At 42.5% G+C, this 18,271-nt stretch overlaps 1 protein-coding gene across 2 annotated transcripts in view; it reads right to left on the minus strand.

The window, feature by feature from the left end:
* The window catches only part of LOC134528415 (uncharacterized), a 217,300-nt gene that overhangs the window by 49,952 nt on the left and 149,077 nt on the right, over positions 1 to 18,271 (minus strand). Inside the window, exon 1 of one of the 2 annotated variants that reach the window (XM_063362016.1) lies at positions 17,393 to 17,558. The exons of the other annotated variant lie outside the window; for it this stretch is intronic. The gene's annotated coding sequence lies outside the window, so the exon portion shown is untranslated. Of the gene's footprint in view, positions 1 to 17,392; positions 17,559 to 18,271 lie in introns of those variants that run through there. 2 annotated transcript variants of the gene reach the window in all.

Consider the following 18,271-nt stretch of genomic DNA (forward strand, 5'->3'; position numbering starts at 1 on the left):
ACGTGTGCGGCAGCGATCTACTCACGAATCCTCCACACGTTCCACGGGCGTCCATAAAGTTGTTTGTAAACGACAGAGCACATCTCAGTTTATATTAGACACTTATATTAAAGGATTTAATCAAATGTTCAGGCGCGAAATGTCTAGAACAGTGGTTTACACACTTTTTTCAGCTGGAGACCCACCTTTCCTTATAGGAATACCTCCACGGTCTATCGGTCCATGGTGGAGTAAAAAACCTTATTTTTATCGTATCCCTTCCTTATGCATATATGATTTACCATCAAATATTGCGCATATTTGCTTTTTTTTAAAGATACCGATACTGATAAACAATTTGTGTTCTGAATTCAAAATGGCTAAGCACACTGTAGCAAAACAGTTATTTATTTAACAATAGATATGTGTTTGCACACAATTTCGATTTTTGTTATATTTTCTGATGGTTTATTCGATGGTTTCTGATAGTTATGGATCAAGTAGCGAACCCACCTGTAACCCTTCCGCGACCCACTATTTGGGAAACCGCTGTCTCTAGAATGTGGAGGTTTCCGGACTGATGCGCAATGTGTAGATACCGGAACAATTCGCGAATTCATTTCGCGATAGGCTAAAAATACAAATAGTTTTACCTCAGTGCTGCCTCTGCTATTTGGCTCACAACTCACCTGGATTACTCTGAACCAATGAGAAACACCCAACCAATCGAATCACAGGCTGCTACGTTGGGACGTCTCACAAGACAGCAGCCAATGAGTGGGTGGCATTTGAGCCGAGTGTACGTAGAACTATGGAGTTCATCCTGGAGGTCATTGAACCCGCGAATTTTTTCCGGTCCTTAGCAAGGTGTTGGGCTTGGTGGTTGGATTGATTCCCGGCCTGGTGGGGAGCGGTGGGTGTTCCTAGACTCTGGGAGACTCGGTTTCTGAGGGTTGTCGACTCTCCAAGGCCGCCGCCCCCGTCGGCGCGGCCAGGCGGGACGACCAGGGGAGCCTCCAAGGACCTCGCCCTCATTCGCGCCCTCCTGCGCCCACGGTCCCGCCCTCGATCGCGGCTCGCTCGAGCGTGGTGGCTGCCCTGGGCGAGCGATGGCAGGGCCGACTGCAGGGCGTGGGGCATCTCCATCAGCGCTACTGTTTCAATTACCCGGCGACCAACTAATGGAGGGCGTTGTCCCATTCAAGTGCCTCCCCGCTGATCTGCACCTTTTCGGAATCAACCTCCGGAACGAGATCCCCGCCTGCTACAATTTGTAATCTCCTTGATCTTTGAGGCAAATCAGGCCTTCCCATCTTGGGTTTTTTTTCCATCTTTTATTTTGCCATAATTATAATTTTTTTTACTACTTGCCCCAACCTTTTTTTTTTGCACGTCGAGGCATCATAAATCCATATCCACCAGGCCTTCTGTACCTTGCTGCAACCTCGTATTTACCAACAGTCTGTGAGCGCCTCGAGGGGAAAAAATAAACTTATTATTTCACGCGGGCAGCTATAGTTCTCGTGATCATCACACCTCAACATCGCAACATTGAGTAGTTTTGAAATCGCGTTGTTTAAGGCCCCCGCCTACCCGAGCACACACACACACACGGTGCGCAGAGCTTCAGAAAAAAAAACGATGCCGTTTGAAAACTGTTCAACATATCCGAGTGGGGTCTGTTTACGAAAAGCATTTAAAAAATCCGCTGAGGGCCGAAAAGTACTTAAATTTTCGGATTAGGTTTTTAAACGGTATGTTTAGAAAAGTTAAAATGTACAAAAAGCGTAAAAAGAGTAATTTTTGGGCGTAAAACAACCGGTATAGGTAGAGACGGGAAAAATTCGCGCTTTCGATGACCTCTAGGTTAGACTCCACAATCCCCTACACACTCAGGCAAATGCCAGCTGCTCATTGGCCATTGACTCGTAACACCTGTCAACTGGGACGCTTGCGATTCGATACTTTTTTGGTTGAAGGTTTTCCATTGGCTCAAAGTCCTTCAGATAAACTGTGAGTCAATCACAGAAGCAATATAAAGATACAGTTGTTTGGATTCTAGCACACCGTGAAATGAATCCGCTAATTTTTCCGGTCTCTAGGTATAGGTTCTTGAAAGAACTTAAGGGACTCGCAGCACACCTTTTATCTTCATTTCTCCGCCATGTAATGTTACGGTCACCATTTAAATTTCATAGTTGTCCCGCGCACGACGGGAGGACAGAGTCGACACCAGCGACAGACGCACTCGCCGACACAGATACGCCCCTGACTGGGCGGACCCCTTAAGCTCCGGACACCCCTGAGGGGGGAGACAACTAGTCCTATTCTTTACAGGCGTTTATTCTAACTTTTCTCCTATTCATACAAACCACGAGGGGTGTGCAAGAAGGAATTTTCTTTTCCAAGTTCTTCTTTCCGTATAATATTATTAAAAAAATACTTTCTTTTAAAATTCTTTTAATTTTGGCTTGAAGGCGTCATTCCATTACATATATATTATTAATTTTTATATATAGATTGTATGAGTATATATAAAAATTAAATTTAAATTTCCGTTAATCAAATTAGTTTTAGTGCCGGTGCACATATAACATATTTGTACTTATTCCGGTGGTTCGATCACCTCGCATAGGAAGAACCGCCGAGAAAGCCGTGCGACATATACCGCACTGTCTCCTCTGAAGGGTTACGGTACGTCCCGCCAGGCGCGCTCGGGACAGACAGCATGGTTGTGTTGGCGCGGCGAGTGCGCTGTTTGTCGACGCCACCGGAGCGCGCCGCCGCCGCTGGGGCGTGACAAACGAGGCTGATGGGGGAAACTCGTTACTCGGCGCGGGCGCCCGGCTCTTCCTGGTGAGATAACGGGAGTGGTCGCCCCCCCCCCCAACCCCCCCCCCCCCGCTGGTGCCCTACGCCGCTGATAGCCCGCCCCTGCACACAGCTGTCGCCGCGCGCCCGTTGTCGTAACTCGGTCAGGCCGCCTCGCTGCGGAGACCACCGGCCCCAGCGCATGGCCTCCACATTCGATCACGGGCCTTGGACCCAGGATCAGAGACAACACCCCCCCCCCCCCCCCACAATTTTACAGTCACGTGCTACATTATAAATGCATGGTTATTTCTTATCTACAATCTTTTCAGAATGTTATTTAACCTGACAATACAGCTACTATTTTATAAGTCCAAACTAAGATTTATTGATAAAATTATTTTAACTTATAAATAACCACAGCGAGTACGTATATTTATTTCACGCACTGAGATGAAAATAAACAGTGCTAGCCCCGGCCCCCCCCCCCATGCTCCATGGTCTTAGCCCGGGTTCACAATAAAAAAAAAAAAAACACGTGAGCGAGCGCACAGCAGGCCAGCGCACGACTTGTGCGAAATCGGTTCAAGATTGAAATCTTACTGTTAATTAATTTCAGCCAATGAAATTTCTAGATGTATCCGACAAGTGTAGCACAATGTTTTAAAAAAATACTGTAACACATTATAAATAAGTTTGGTGTATTTGGGATGCGTATTTGTTATAAATTCGTATTATGAAAACAAAATAATATTATTCCCCTACGGTGCTGTCATCTACGGTGACGGACGCGAACCGAACGAATCGCGCTATCTATCCGCTTCCGCGGCAACCAGGCACTCGTTAATACATATTTTCCTTTGTTTATCGCGAGGGGCGTTATTATTAATGAATTATAAATAAAATTTCGTGCCCGGGGCCACAATTCCATATAATTTTGAGCACTGGAAGACATAAAAACGTAAAATATTCTCGACGAATTTTAATCTCGGCCCCAGCGCACCACGAGCGTCTGGGTTGGAGATTAAAGTCAAAATTCTTTCTTAATCTTACTACTACTTTTTTATCAACTGCAAGGGCATTTTTTTTCACTCCTTCTTTGTATCCATACAAAATAGTGATAATTCAATAAAAATGATTCAATTTTATTTATAAAAGTATGCAATCATTTCATCAATGTTTTGTTATGACGTTCTCACGTTAAACTATCGTCCGTAAATCGACTTTACAGACAACAATTTTTTTTATTTACAATTTTTGCTTGTGACTTATAAGTAATAGAATTAATTTATCTTTAAAAATCTGAATACAGAATCAAACGCAGTTTGTTCGAAGATTCAGTTTTATGGATGCACGAAGAAGACTTCGACATTTGAGGAAATTGGTAACTGTGTGGCCACCTGGTAAGGGCCCAAATACGTCAAGGATTCCAACTGAGAAAAATTTAATATATATTTTTTTTATGTTTCCACCGAAACATTTATTTTTAAAAAACAACGCAGAATCAGCCCTGCACGAATAAATGGTTAATTTGGCGCAAAGACGTAAGCCTGTTTTGCTGGCGTGGTTGCTTTAAAAGTGGTCCTAAATCCTTCCCCCCCTCCACAACTCATACACAAGATCAGCCAGAACTGTTAGTTCGGACTAGGGACAGGAAAAAATCGCGGGTTCAATGACCTACAGGATTAACTCCATAGTTCTACGTACACTCGGTCAAATGTCACCAACTCATTGGCTGCTGTCTTGTGAGACGTCCCAACGTAGCAGCCTGTGATTCGACAAAGCTTTGGTCGGGGCGTTTCTCATTGGCCCAGAGTCATCCAGGTGAGTTGTGAGCCAACAGCAGAGGCAGCACTGAGGTATAACTATTTGTATTTTAGCCTGTCGCGAAATGAATTCACGAATTTTTCCGGTCTCCAGTTCGGACTTACCAGTCGGAACTGAACAGTCGAAACTGCCCTGTGTGAGCAAGGACGGTGGACTGATCAGTTGGAACTGATGGACCAACAAACCGATGGCTTCTTGTCAAATCGCACTGTGGGCCCGAAAAGCCCTCAGTCCAAACTGCGGTGTGTGGGACCAGCGTCTCGCCAATCCAAACTGTCTGTCCAAAAAATCAGTCCATCAGCTGAGGGTCGTGAAGACATCTTTGTTTATACTCTTTAGTTTTGATTTTTGACGTGATAACGTTTTATAAATCGACGAACGCCGGCTACACGCACGAAAAATTGTCGCGTTCCGCCTGAGCCGAGCGTGCAAAAACCGGCCAACCACCGTGCGAGAAAAGCTTCTATGATATCAAACAGGTTAAGGCGAGCTTTTTAACTAATTGTTCGTGATTATATTTAAACAAATTATTTATAATTAAATTTGCAAAATAACTGTAAATAATATTTAAAAATTAAAAAGTATCCAATTTTTCATCAATGTTTTCTTATGACGTCCGTAAACCGACTTTACAGGCAACCACCTTTTTCCCCTCCCTTTTATAACTAAAAGTGCAACTGCAACAGCAAATTAAAAATTTCCTTCCATATTCTAAGATCGTTAGGGCCATGAATTTTTCGCGAAAAGATTTCCAGAACAGCTGTGTCTTAAAACTTTGTAGCATTGTCTGTGATCCGTGGTTGGCTGGATTTATTTCTACCGTCAGCACACCAATCACAGCCATCCAGCGCGGAAGCAAAATCGTCCTGAATGGCCCGGCCGAACCGGGCAATGGCTTCTCTTGCAGACGGCCACCAATCACAAGGAAGCGTTCACTAACACGTATATACCTTACTGCATTCTAATCAGCGATAAGATAACTTCGCGAAAAGTACATGAGCCGGCTGATCGTGTGTGGGGGAAGGCCAAACTGTCAGCTCTGGCTGCTCGGTCCAAACTGAGCACCTGGACTGATCGTGTGTGTTGGGACCTTAACCATTTCAGTCCATTCGATCACTGAAGTGGGCAATCTATACATCTCATCAATGATAAATCGAGTTTATCAAACCTTGAATGTGTGTGTACCTACATTCTGATGGACAATATACTTTATGACTATGAAATAAATGGTTTTTATTGTTACTATTATTTATTATTATAACATAATTATACATTAATACTAATTACCACAAAAATAAAAATAAATTGTTTAGTTGCAATAAAAAAATTAATTAATTTAGGTCTGTATTAGGAATTGGCAAAGTGTGACTGAAAGAGTTAAAGAAGACATTTTCTACTTCACGATCGGCATCACGTAGAGACCGGAAAAATTCGCGAATTCATTTCGCGACAGGCTAAAATACAAATAGTTATAACTCAGTGCTGCCTCTGCTATTGGCTCACAACTCACCTGGATGACTCTGGGCCAATGAGAAATACCCAACCAACGCTTTATCTAATCACAGGCTGCTACGTTGGGTCGTCTCACAAGACAGCAGCCAATGAGTGGGTGGCATTGGACCGAGTTTACGTAGAACTATGGAATTCATCCTAGAGGTCACTGAACCCGCGAATTTTTCCGGTCCCTATGCATCACTGATACGGTAGCAGCCACCGCAGCTGACTGTAGCGTGAACCTCTCGTCAGCTCGCTGTGGCTGTAAGCTCTCTCCCCTCTTCCTCCCCCCGGGCTAGTCAGCCGGAAGCCCCCACGCCTCTCTTCTTCCGGTGCGACCGCCGGTAGAAAGTTCGGAACCCACCGCTGAACGCCTTGCAACTGCGCGACACAAGCTTCGTTCAACCGGCAATTTATTTTTCTTTTTTACCATTACGAAAAAATGCCTTTGGAAACCAGTTGCCAAGAATTAGTTTATACAGGGTGTCTACCAGATCTAGTAAATGAAATTCCCTGATTTTTCCAGGTTTTCCAGGTCTAAAACTGAATTTTTCCAGGTTTTCGTTAACACAATTACGACATTCCACGAAACTGAAAAAACTGCAGAACAATACATTGATGGGTTTCAAAGTATTTCAACTTACTTAAATTAGTAAAAATATTACCTTCTTCTAGACGTGGCCAAAGTGACTCGATGGCAAATAAAACATTCTGCTACAAATATTTCACAACTTACATTTGCAAAAAACATTAGTAAAAGGAAGCTCCCGTCAATTTCGCAGTGACTCAACTTTTGTGTCTATAGCACTTGCTTCAGAACAAGCCAAATCCAACACTCGAGCCTTCTTAAACTGCAATGCCTTGATCTCCTCTTCAACTCTTCTTTTTTCTGCCTTCTTCTTGCCTGTAAGCTTCCTTTTCTTTTTGTTTTGTTTGCAGGGCTTCCTTACGCCTACAACTAGCATTTCTTACATACTGTAACATGGAATTGATGATATCAACATGCTCTACACCTACAGAACGTTGAACAAAGTCGTACACTTGTCTTTGTGCAATCAGTGTTTCTTCCTGCAAGTTTTCAGTCAGCAGATTAGAATTCACTGAAAATACTCTTTCCAATGATGCATTTCCATCATCATCCTCACAAACTTTAGAAGGCCTGTTTTGGCAAATACTGTATGTGCCTTAAGAATGAGCATCCACAAGTGATCAAGGCGCCCATCTTCTCGAGAAAAAGACGAGAACAGTGCTTCAGAATCTTGCGAGGAACATACCAACTGATATGATCACTCAATGTTATCAGCTTCTTGTCCTGATAGCCACCTGTTTCGAAGACAACATTCTAAACTGTACTTCACACGCCGTTTCCTCACACCCGAATTTAAAGCCATAGACGGACATAAGCAGGAAATTCCTTTGGTAAGTTTGTACTTCAGGGGACTTTTTCTTGAAGTTTTTTTACCATAACCTTTGGACAAGTCCTAACATTTTTCAGTAACAGGACAGACTTTTCTGGTACTTTCTCTTTCTTGATGGCATGGTGTACTGCATAACCCAACTTGATTTTGTTAGCAGTCAATAGATTTTCCTGGTTATCTGCATCCAACCGAGATACATTGCGTTTTTCCCTAAAGCTCTTCAGTACCTCTGGTTTCACAAACGTTCCTGCCAAAGCTAATAAAATGTCTACCAGTGAATCATACAGAAAAGGTGCCATGGATGCTTCACTTTGGAACATTGTAAGAAACAATTCCAGCTCTGATGCCAAAGAGTGGAAGAATGTAAATTTTACTTCTAGAAGATTATCTTCAAGAGCACTTTTCACTACATTGAAAGACATGAAATAGAAACTTCACTAACAAATTTCTTTGGAACATTGTAAGAAACAATTCCAGCTCTGATGCCAAAGAGTGGAAAAATGTAAATTTTACTTCTAGAAGATTATCTTCAAGAGCACTTTCCACTGCCTACGTTGAAAGACAGATGAAATAGAAACTTCACTTCAAATTTCTTTAGGTGGGGTAACGTTTTCATGGCACGCTCAGCAACTACAGTATTTTCTAACCATCTGATTGCACAAAATTTCTTGGGAAAAAGCTCTGATCTAGTTATTCTAATGTGATCTGCCCTCCTTGCAGGTACATGCTTAAACAAAAAGTAACTGTGCCTCAAAAAACTAACAACGTCCCATTGTGTAGCAGAAATTCCAGTTTTGAAAGCACCATGGACCGTATGAAGCCCACAGCTACCAATTTCTAGCAACGATGGCGAATTTTCACCAAGAATGTCTGTGATATGTATTTTCAAAGCTAACAAAAATGCCCAGTTTACGTTGGGGGCATCCATAATTACTGTCTGTGTAATCCGAACGCGGGAAGCACATGCCGCAGCACGTACATCAGCAAGATAACACACCAGCTTGAACCAGTTTGTATCACGTGATTTAACGCCACTTCCGAATCCAATGGTAAATAAAAATGGGAGGGGATACACTTGATGCTACGTCAAAGCAAGCTGATCAATAAACAAAAAAGTATTGCCAATTACAACCTGCCAAACAAAAATTCCCTGATTTTTGAAAAAATTCCCTGATTTTTCCCTGATTATTCCCTGATTACAATATTCCCTGATTTTTCCAGGTTTTCCAGGTTTTCCAGGGTCAGTACACACCTTGTTTATAATTACTACAAGTAAAATAATTGTAAATTTGTACAACGCATTCCTAGTGTCATGCATATTTCGCGAAAAGATTACGTGACTAGCTGAGTTAAAACACTGTAGCATCGTCTGTGTTTCGTGATTAGGTGAGTTGTTACAAACCAATCACAATTCACTGCGGAAGCAAATGCCGAAATGCGTCCCGAAAGGCTCGGTCAAACAAGGCGACGACTTCTCTCGCAGACGGCCACCAGTCACAAGGAAGAAACGGCTGATGCGGATATACTTTGTTGCAGTCTAATAGGCGTTGAGATTTATTCGCGAAAAATTCCTGCCCCTACACTTTCCCATGGGATTTTTTTGCATATGTGAAATACGTTTTCGGAAACTATATTCAATATTTGTTGTCAACGCTTAGAAAAATTGAAAAAATAATTTTTTAAATTTAGATTTCATGTTTTACACAAGTAAAAAAAAAATTTAAACCACAGAAAAGACAATCGAATATTCAATAACTGGACTTTAATTTGCTATACAATATAATTTGTTTTTGTTTTTTAACGTTAGCAGTTAATTTGGAAAGTTATTCAGGGAACGGTTGACAAACAACTTTAACTAATGTGTTTCTGGGAACAACACAAGAAGGGAAGAGAATCTGTAACCAGTATTACTGCGAGCATTTTTTTTGTAGCGATTCAGTTAATTTCATGTAAATTTAAAAATTAACATGTACCTATATGTAATTTTACAGCATTTACAAACAAATTACAATGTAGCTTCCTTCCCGCCAAGGACAGTCGGTGGTAACTACACTGGCGAACGTAATTAGGGGATCCCACACACACAGAGTTAAGGGATCAGACAAAAAGAATACACAGAGCATCGAGCGTCTGCCGTGATCAGCTCGGTCGCCGGACTTACGTCCAACTGAGCGTACCTGCGATGCATCAGGACGACTATGCTGGACCAGCACTGCTGGAATCTTCCAGCTTCTTCTTATTTCCTCTTGAGCAGCCACTAGCTTGCTCTGCATGTCCTCTCGTGCTTTCTTCATTGTGTCAATTTCACTCTTCACTGCATTCTTCACTTCCTCTTGGCCGTTACTTATTGCTAGAGACCTGCAAAATTCGCGGTTTCAATAGCCTTCAAGATAGACTGCACACTCTCCTGTACACTGGGCAAATAACGCAAGTTCATTGGTTGTTGACTTGTAAGTCGTCTCAGCTGGTTTGTCTGTGATTCGATCCTTCTTTACTTGAGGGTTTATAACTGGTTGAGATTCGCCAAGATGAACAGTAAGCCAACAGCAAAATTATCTAAGAGGTATATGTGTTTGAATTCTAGCCTATCACCGAATGAATCCGCGAATTTTGCAGGTCTCTATTAATTGCACTCTTCATTTCATTCTTCATTTCATATTGGTCACTCTTCATCTCTTACTGGCTACTCTCAATATCATTTTTCATCTCAGCTAAGAAAGCCATTATGTTCTGAAGTTCGTCGATTGCATTGCTATGCTCCCACACTCGTGGCAGAGAGGCAACTTCTCCCAACAGTCTCACTGAGTCCATGCCGCGCAGGTGTGCAGCTGTATTGGTCGTTCGATTGAGACCACGGACTATACTGGAGGACTTTCGCTCTAGTGCTCGTGTCTGTCTTGTGTGCTGTCCTGCTGACGCCACATCCTTGCCATGTAAATAACGAGCATATCCTGTGTCTGTTAGCATATCGCATTGTAACTAGTCTCTGTAAAGGATGTGGTATTCAACCTCTAATTATTTTGTCTGATACCTTTTTTTTCCACTATTAAGTTTCCCCCTAATAATGTTGTATGATTCCCTAATATTTATTTATGATTCTATAATTATTTTGGTCTGATCTCCTAGTGATTTTATTTTCCACTAATATTTTATGTCCTCCAATAATTTTTGTATCGTCCACTAATAATTTTAGTCTAATTTCTTAAATTTATTTGTCTGATCCCCAAATGTTTTTTAAACATTTCAATTTTGTTTTCCCCTAATAATTTTTGTCTGATACCGTAATGATGTTTGCTGATTCTATAATTATTTTGTCCGATCTCCTTATAATTTTCCCCACTAGTTATTTGTTTTCAACTAATAATTTTCGTCTGATCCCCAAATGATTTTTTGTTCCCCACTAATAATTTTGTTTTTGTTTTCGTATAATTTTTGTCTGATCCCCTAATATTTTTGTCTGGCTCCCTAATAATCATAACGATATCGGTTTTACACTAATAATTTTGGTCTTTCCTTAATAATATTTGTCTAATCTAAAAATTTTTTTTTCTGATCCCCTAATTTATCTGATCATTGTACATCCCCCAAAGCAGCGTGAAAACCACCTCTTATTTCGTGCTCTGATTAACCGAGCCACTTCGTTCTTCAAACCTGTGTACGGTTTCACACACGTGGTTGGGACTGAAGTGGCGTATGATCCCGAGTCATAAGCAGCAAACCTCTGGAATAACGGATAAAAGTCCGCAGCGCCAGTACTGAATGTTCCGTGGGAATCGTTGATATCCGACCCGGTCTCCTGTTGAGCAATGGATTTGTAACTATTCAGCGTAGTAAATTTGGACAAAAAATTAGAAAAAAAAGAAGAACGAAACAGAGAGGAAACGAGTCTAAACACAGAGGTTGTTTCGTACTGAATTTGTTACCAGATAACATGAAAGTCAAAAACGATAGCCGGACGTCCGATGACGCCGGTACCAGATGAACCACTGAGTCTTTCCTGGTGGCCACCAGGATCGCTTGAGTTAATGGCAGCAAAATGGCGCCATATTTGAATTTTGAAGCGTCCAACACTTTGGATTAGTTAATATAAATCTAGGGTAAGCACTATTTACAAAACCAACAGAGGTCAAAGCCAAATTAAACACAACTAAAAAGAGACAAACTTTACTGTAGGTATTTCTTCAGCGATCACGGGGAGCTATGACTAGGGACAACTGTATTTCGCGAATACATTTCGTGTCAAGGTATTTCACAAAACACTGTAGCTTTTCTCCTGTGGTTATTGGCTGAGGTCGGTGAGAGGTGTCTTCCCGCTCTTGACGGGTACCAACGAGAATGTGGTCACCGTACTGCTGCACGCCCACAATTCGCCAAAACTTTAAGATAATAGCTACAGTGTTTTGTGAAATACCTGACACGAGTTGTAATCGCGAAATAAAGGTCTCCCTAGTTATTAAATTGTTAAAAAAAACATAATGTGTCAAAGCATGTGATTCTGCGGTGGTCCTACGCTGTCTTCCGCAGACCTATCCCCCGAAGAAAATTCGCTGATGGCCAGATGCGCCATTCTGATCTTCGATCCACGATCCAAACGAACTTCACCCAAGAATGATCTAACGATCATTTCTCTGAACGCTGCGCCAACACATACTGGGACTACACGATCATCGCCCGCGTGAACCGGAGTTCATTGTTTTCAATCTACGGCAACAGGCGGCAGCAGTGTCGAAGTAATGCTAGGTGAATTTCTATTGTTGGTCTGGAACGATATGAAGTCGCCACAATCGATCGTGACACGGCAAGGAAATGGTTTATGTTGCCGCCACAAGATAGCAGCACATTTGGACACTGGCTCGTCTCTTTTGAATTTAAGTTACGAATGAAAAACACATACCGGTATTTAGCTGTTGGAAAAAAACAGAATGAAATACGAATAGGTTCCGCTAATAAATAGCGTCTATTTAGTATGAAAGTAATTGTAACGAAATAAAGAGCCTTATTAAAGTATTAAAATTAATTAATGATTTTTATAAACACTGCAAATATGGTTATTCATAAAGATAGAAAAAGCGGGATTATTCATACATGTTTTACCTATTAGAGTACATTATCTGCAATTTAGTGATCATTATCTCATTTTACGCCTGATTGCATTAATAACCTCTGTAAAGTCCGTACAAATTCCGGACATGTCCGAGATAATAATTGTGTCTTGACTACCAGAACTGTCGGTACATCTGGAAGTTCCCGGTGATATTCGCTCAGCGTCCAGAACACGAGGTGCACTGGGAACTGTGGTCGAACCAAGATCGGAAACCAGTTGCTGAAACGAGATCACGCCTGAGCTCTAATGGCGCAACTGGCCATGAGCCAGTCGGTGGTCGAACCAGGCTTCATTTGGTTCGCCAGTCAAGACTTTTTTCTCTCTTCCTTCTCTCGTTTGAAGAAACTGAGGAATGATCTGGGGGCCTGACGCTTTCGGAGTTATTGAAACGATGAGGAACGAAGAGATGGGGACAAAACGGTTTACTGAGCGCATTGTCGGGAAGGAGTTTCTTTTTTTTTTTTGGGGGGGGGGGGGGAGGCAACGTCCGTCACGTTCCCACTTGCGCGAAGTACGGATTTGACCCCCTCCGAGACGCGAACCTTATCGTCGGTGGGAAGCGAGTACTTAGCTACTCGAAAAACGTGCTTCCGTTTCAGTGAGAGAAAATAAAATATCAGAAATAACGTTAATGTCAGGAGTTCGTATATCTGTACCCCAGAGGTATAACCGTAGAGACCTGCAAAATTCGCGGATTCATTCGGTGATAGGCTAGAATTCAAACAAATATACCTCTTAAAAATTTTTGCTATTGGCTTACTGTTCATCTGGACGAATATCAACCAGTTATAAACCCTGAACCAAAGAAGGACCGAATCACAGACAAACCAGCTGAGACGACTTACAGGTCGGCAGCCAATGAACTTGCGTTATTTGCCCAAGTGCACAGGGGTATGTGCAGTCTATCCTGAAGCCCATCGAAACAGCGAATTTTGCAGGTCTCTAGCCGTATTAGACATGTCAGAAATTTGTAACTTTTCAGGGAAGCGAGTTTTCAGTTAGTTCCAACTTTATTTATTTTCAGGTTTCTTCGCTAGTGGTAGGAATTGCTATGCGAACTTTAAAACAGGATTCTTAAACTATTTTATTAGAAAATAATATTTTCAAGACGACAGTTGAAAATTTTTAATTTGAAAAAATTGTGTTTTGGAAAATAGCGTGGTAGGCCATTGCACTACGGTCATAACCTTATGGGTGCTCTTGCAGCAATGCATAAAACGAATATCTACACCATGGACATAATGAAAAATATATTTGATAATAAATTGGAAAATTTAGTTTATTCGGCTCTCACTTATCTTAATACTCGGATAAACCGAATCAGATTTGTAGACATTTTATTTAATATCCACATAAAAAATGGCAATTGTATTCTACATATTTGCAAACAATGACGGTTAGCTCACAATAATGTACCTACCTGACCGTGCTTCATTTAAACGTCATACTTTTTGAAACATAAGTTAAGTGGCGAATTCTTTGTTAAGAAAACATGAGAAAATTTTTTGAATGACTTTTTAACAATATAGGACACGTATAGTATGTAATTTTGTTAAAAAAAACATAGTTGTACATCGTAGTAAACGGTAAACTTATTTAAGGATTTTGTTTTGGTTGGTACACGTATTACCCGGATTATCCGGAATCTCGACTGTCCGCATTGCCTTTGGTCCCAGTCAGTCCGGATAAACGAGGTTTGACTGTACTTAATTGTTATTCGCCTCCGAGGTAAAGGTATGCAAAATCAGTTTCAGTGGAAGTGTTTAGCCGGAGAAAGTCGGTGATACGGCAGGAATAAGCCGTTCCAAGTAAAATGACGCGTCCAGCGAACAAGGTGTTTATCCAGTGAGTGGCGATGTTACCAGAAGCAGTGGTGCAAGCCTCGTGTCCACACGAGGGCCAAGATATCCCTGGAGGCTTTGGCTCCTTGCTTCGACCTCCATGCTATCCCGTTTAGGGGGTATCATATATTCTATGGTCTTAACTTCTGAGTCTCCTCCTGCCCAAAAAAATTGGTTGTCTGTAAAGTCGGTTTACGGACGATAGGTTAACGTGACAACGTCATAACCAAACATTGATGAAATGATTGCATACTTTTATGAATAAAATTGAATCATTTTTATTGAATTATCACTATTTTGTATAGATACAAAGAAAGAGTGAAATGAAATCTGCAATTTAATTGATAAATGTACTTTTATTTGCACTCATTAGTTCAAATATGTTTATTACTTTAACGAAGAGATTATTTTAACTATAACTTTTATACATGTTTGCTATTTAACTTCTTCCAATCTGTGTTATTCTGTTAAGGATAGGACGATGATAGGAAAAGTAGGAAACGAATGGGAGTGTTTCAAGTTTAATGTGCCTCGAAAAAGTCAAATCGATGGTTGTTCCAATCGAGTGGAAGATAGATAGATGCGGCGCAAGCGTACAATGAACGCAACGGGACACAGAGTAACGGTACAATGTGCGTTACGGGACACTTTTTCATGCGTGCAGCCGGCATTCATCGATTTATTAGACGTTGTCACGTCAAAAAACTGTTTGAAAATAGGTAGTGCTGTTTTGTCAAATCACATTACGTCCGGACAGCTGTGGCTGGTTCCGGAGGCCCAGTGCCGTCGCCTCGAGGTTACGTGGGGAAACCCCGGATCACGTGGGTCCGACGAGGAATGCGTGTGCCGCGCGTCTCGCAACCCTCCCCCACCCTCCTACACCCCGCAGCTGAGGAACCAAACCCACTTACGTCCTGGACAACCCGAGGACATTTCACCCTGCAGACTCTACGAACACGCGTGATAAGTAGGAACCGGAAAAATTCGCGGGTTCAAATGATCTCCAGGATGAACTCCATAGTTCTACCTACACTCGGTCAAACGTCACCCACTCATTGGCTGCTGTCTTGTGAGACGTCCCAACGTAGCAGCCTGTGATTCGATAAAGCTTTGGTCGGGTGTTTCTCATTGGCCCAGAGTCATCCAGGTGAGTTGTGAGCCAATAGCAGAGGCAGCACTGAGGTATGACTATTTGTATTTTAGCCTATCGCGAAATGAATTCGCGAATTTTTCCGGTCCGGTCTCTAGTGATAATAGAAAAATCTACTGAATTACTCGAAAGGATTGATTTTTTTTTTAAATTTGGAGTCAAAACCTTGTTTTTTTTTTCCCTTTTTAAAATTGACATTTTCTTTGGATATTCAATAAGAAAACTTCTCTAAATTATACTGGAGACAATTATTTAGCTACCCCGAAAATATTTTGCGTCAGTACAGTAAACAAAACTACATAACATCACCTAAGCTTGTGGATAGACAACATGTTTTAACATGACGTAGATAAATAGTTACAGGCAAGTTACGGACGTCCCATGATTCATCAGCTGCATGCATCCTTATTGGCCCAGTCAAGTGTGGAGCGAGCTTCTCTTGACTGTTACTAAATCAACAAAATGCATTGGGAAAAAAAGCTGTACTGGCATTTGAAGTGCAGCCACGTCAAAGTGGTAGATTATACCGACGTTCATTCTGTATTACAGCAGACATATTCGGGGTTGAGCTACCCTGAGGATGGCGACTATGATGTTTATCGAAACATCAGTTAACCCTGAAGTTGCTCGCCGCAAAAGCAGAGCAAAATGTCGGTACACTCTGCCACTTATACGTGGCTTGACCTTAGATCCAAAGTAGTTTACTAGACAATTGCCGCGAAATCCACAATATTAAAAAAAATGTCTTACAAGCAGTCGAAATTACCCGCAGCTAGTAAGTTTTTTTCCATTCAATACATCCCTACTGTATTTCACTGTCGTAAAAACACTTCGTTCCTTTCAAATGTATCTTAAATAGCAATTGCTAGAGTCCCGGAAATTTCGCGGATTCCTCTGACCTCAGGATAGAATTCAAAGTTATAGGTGTGCTCTACCCATGTTTACTTTCCCGTTTGTTGATTTCTTAGCAAGAACATTTTTATCCTTGTTATTTGGCACTACCTGATTCGCTTACTTCTCTCCTAGCTGGACATCGTTGGCTCAAGGTCGTAGAGGGGCGTGTCCAGATAACTGCGGTCCAATCATGAACACAGTGCGACAGTGTGGAGGTTTGCATTCTAGCTTGCGACTAAATGAATGCGCGAAAATTCCGTGGCTCTAGCAATTGCGCTAGTCATAATTACGACCATGCATTTTTCCTCGAAAAAGTTTTCCAGACCAGCTGTGTGTTTTAACTTTGTAGCATATATCTGTGTGTCGTGGTTGGCTGGGTTTATTTGTCACATGTCCACTGTCAGCGCACCAATCACAGCCATCCGGTGCGGAAGCAAATGCGTCCTGAATGGCCCGGCCGAACAGGAAAATGGCTTCTCTTAGAGACGGCCGCCAATCACAAGGAAACAAACGCAAGAGTGGTCAGATATTAAAAAAAAAAAAATACCTGCGCCTAGTCATATTATAGATAGAGACTGGAAAAATTCGCGCTTTGGATGACCTCTAGGATAGACTCCACACTCCCCTACACACACATGCAAATGCCACTTGTTCATTGGCTATTGACTCGTGACACCCGTCAACTGGGACGCTTGCGATTCGATACTTTTTTGGTTGAAGGTTTTTCATTGGCTCAAAGTCCTTCAGATAAACTGTGAGCCAATCAGAGAAGCAATATAAAGGTACAGTTGTTTGGATTATATCATATCGTGAAATAAATCCGCGAATTTTTCCGGTCTCTAATTATAGAAATAATTAAATCAGCGTTTATTACCTTAGCGAGGTTTATATTCCCGACGGCAGAGGAACACGGCACGCAGAGAAGTGCAGGTTACGCGTCTGCACAAGCGTCGAAGTCACCGCTCCGTCCCGCGCGCTGCGCTCGGCGGCTGGCGACTTGCGGCGGTGATTCGGCGCGCGACCCAATCGCGAGGCCGGGTTGTTGCGCCAGGCGCGCGCCGACCACGGAGTGCGACGGCGGCGCGGGCTGATGGGCGACAATGGGCGACGAACTGACCCCCCCTTCCCCCCACTCCTACTCTTCCACCATCAGGCCGCGCCCGCGAACCCACGCGCGAGGTAGGTACGTGCGGGCACTCCCCGCGTGCCGGGACAATGGTGGCGCGCTCTGCCTGGCCGGAGAGGGGGGGGGGGAGGGTTAGGGGGGGGGCCGGTTTCTCGCTCGATTTGGTCGGCGGTCAACTGGGGCGCCTCTGAAACCAGGCCTCGGCGCGGCCTTGTCGCACCGCCACTTCCGGCGACTCCGAAACCCCGAGGAATGGACGCGGCCGGACTCTTAACTCTCACTTTCAGATACAAACAACTCCGTCGTGCTACGTTCCGCAGTCTTGTACGAATGATTTACTTTTTAATATATAATTATTAGAGACCGGAAAAAAAAATTGAGAATTAATTTCGCGATAGGCTTAAATACTAATCGTTATACCTCAGTGCTGCCTCTATCATTGGCTCACAAATCACCTGGATGACTCTGGGCCAATGAGAAACGCCCGAACAAAGCTTTATCGAATCACAGGCTTCTACGTTGGGACGTCTCACAAGACAGCAGCCAATGAGTGGGTGGCATTTGAACGAGTGTACGTAGAACTATGGAGTTCATCCTGGAGGTCATTGAAACCGCGAATTTTTCCGG

This window comes from Bacillus rossius, chromosome 1 (genome assembly GCF_032445375.1).
Source record: "Bacillus rossius redtenbacheri isolate Brsri chromosome 1, Brsri_v3, whole genome shotgun sequence".
Classification (NCBI taxonomy): domain Eukaryota; kingdom Metazoa; phylum Arthropoda; class Insecta; order Phasmatodea; family Bacillidae; genus Bacillus; species Bacillus rossius.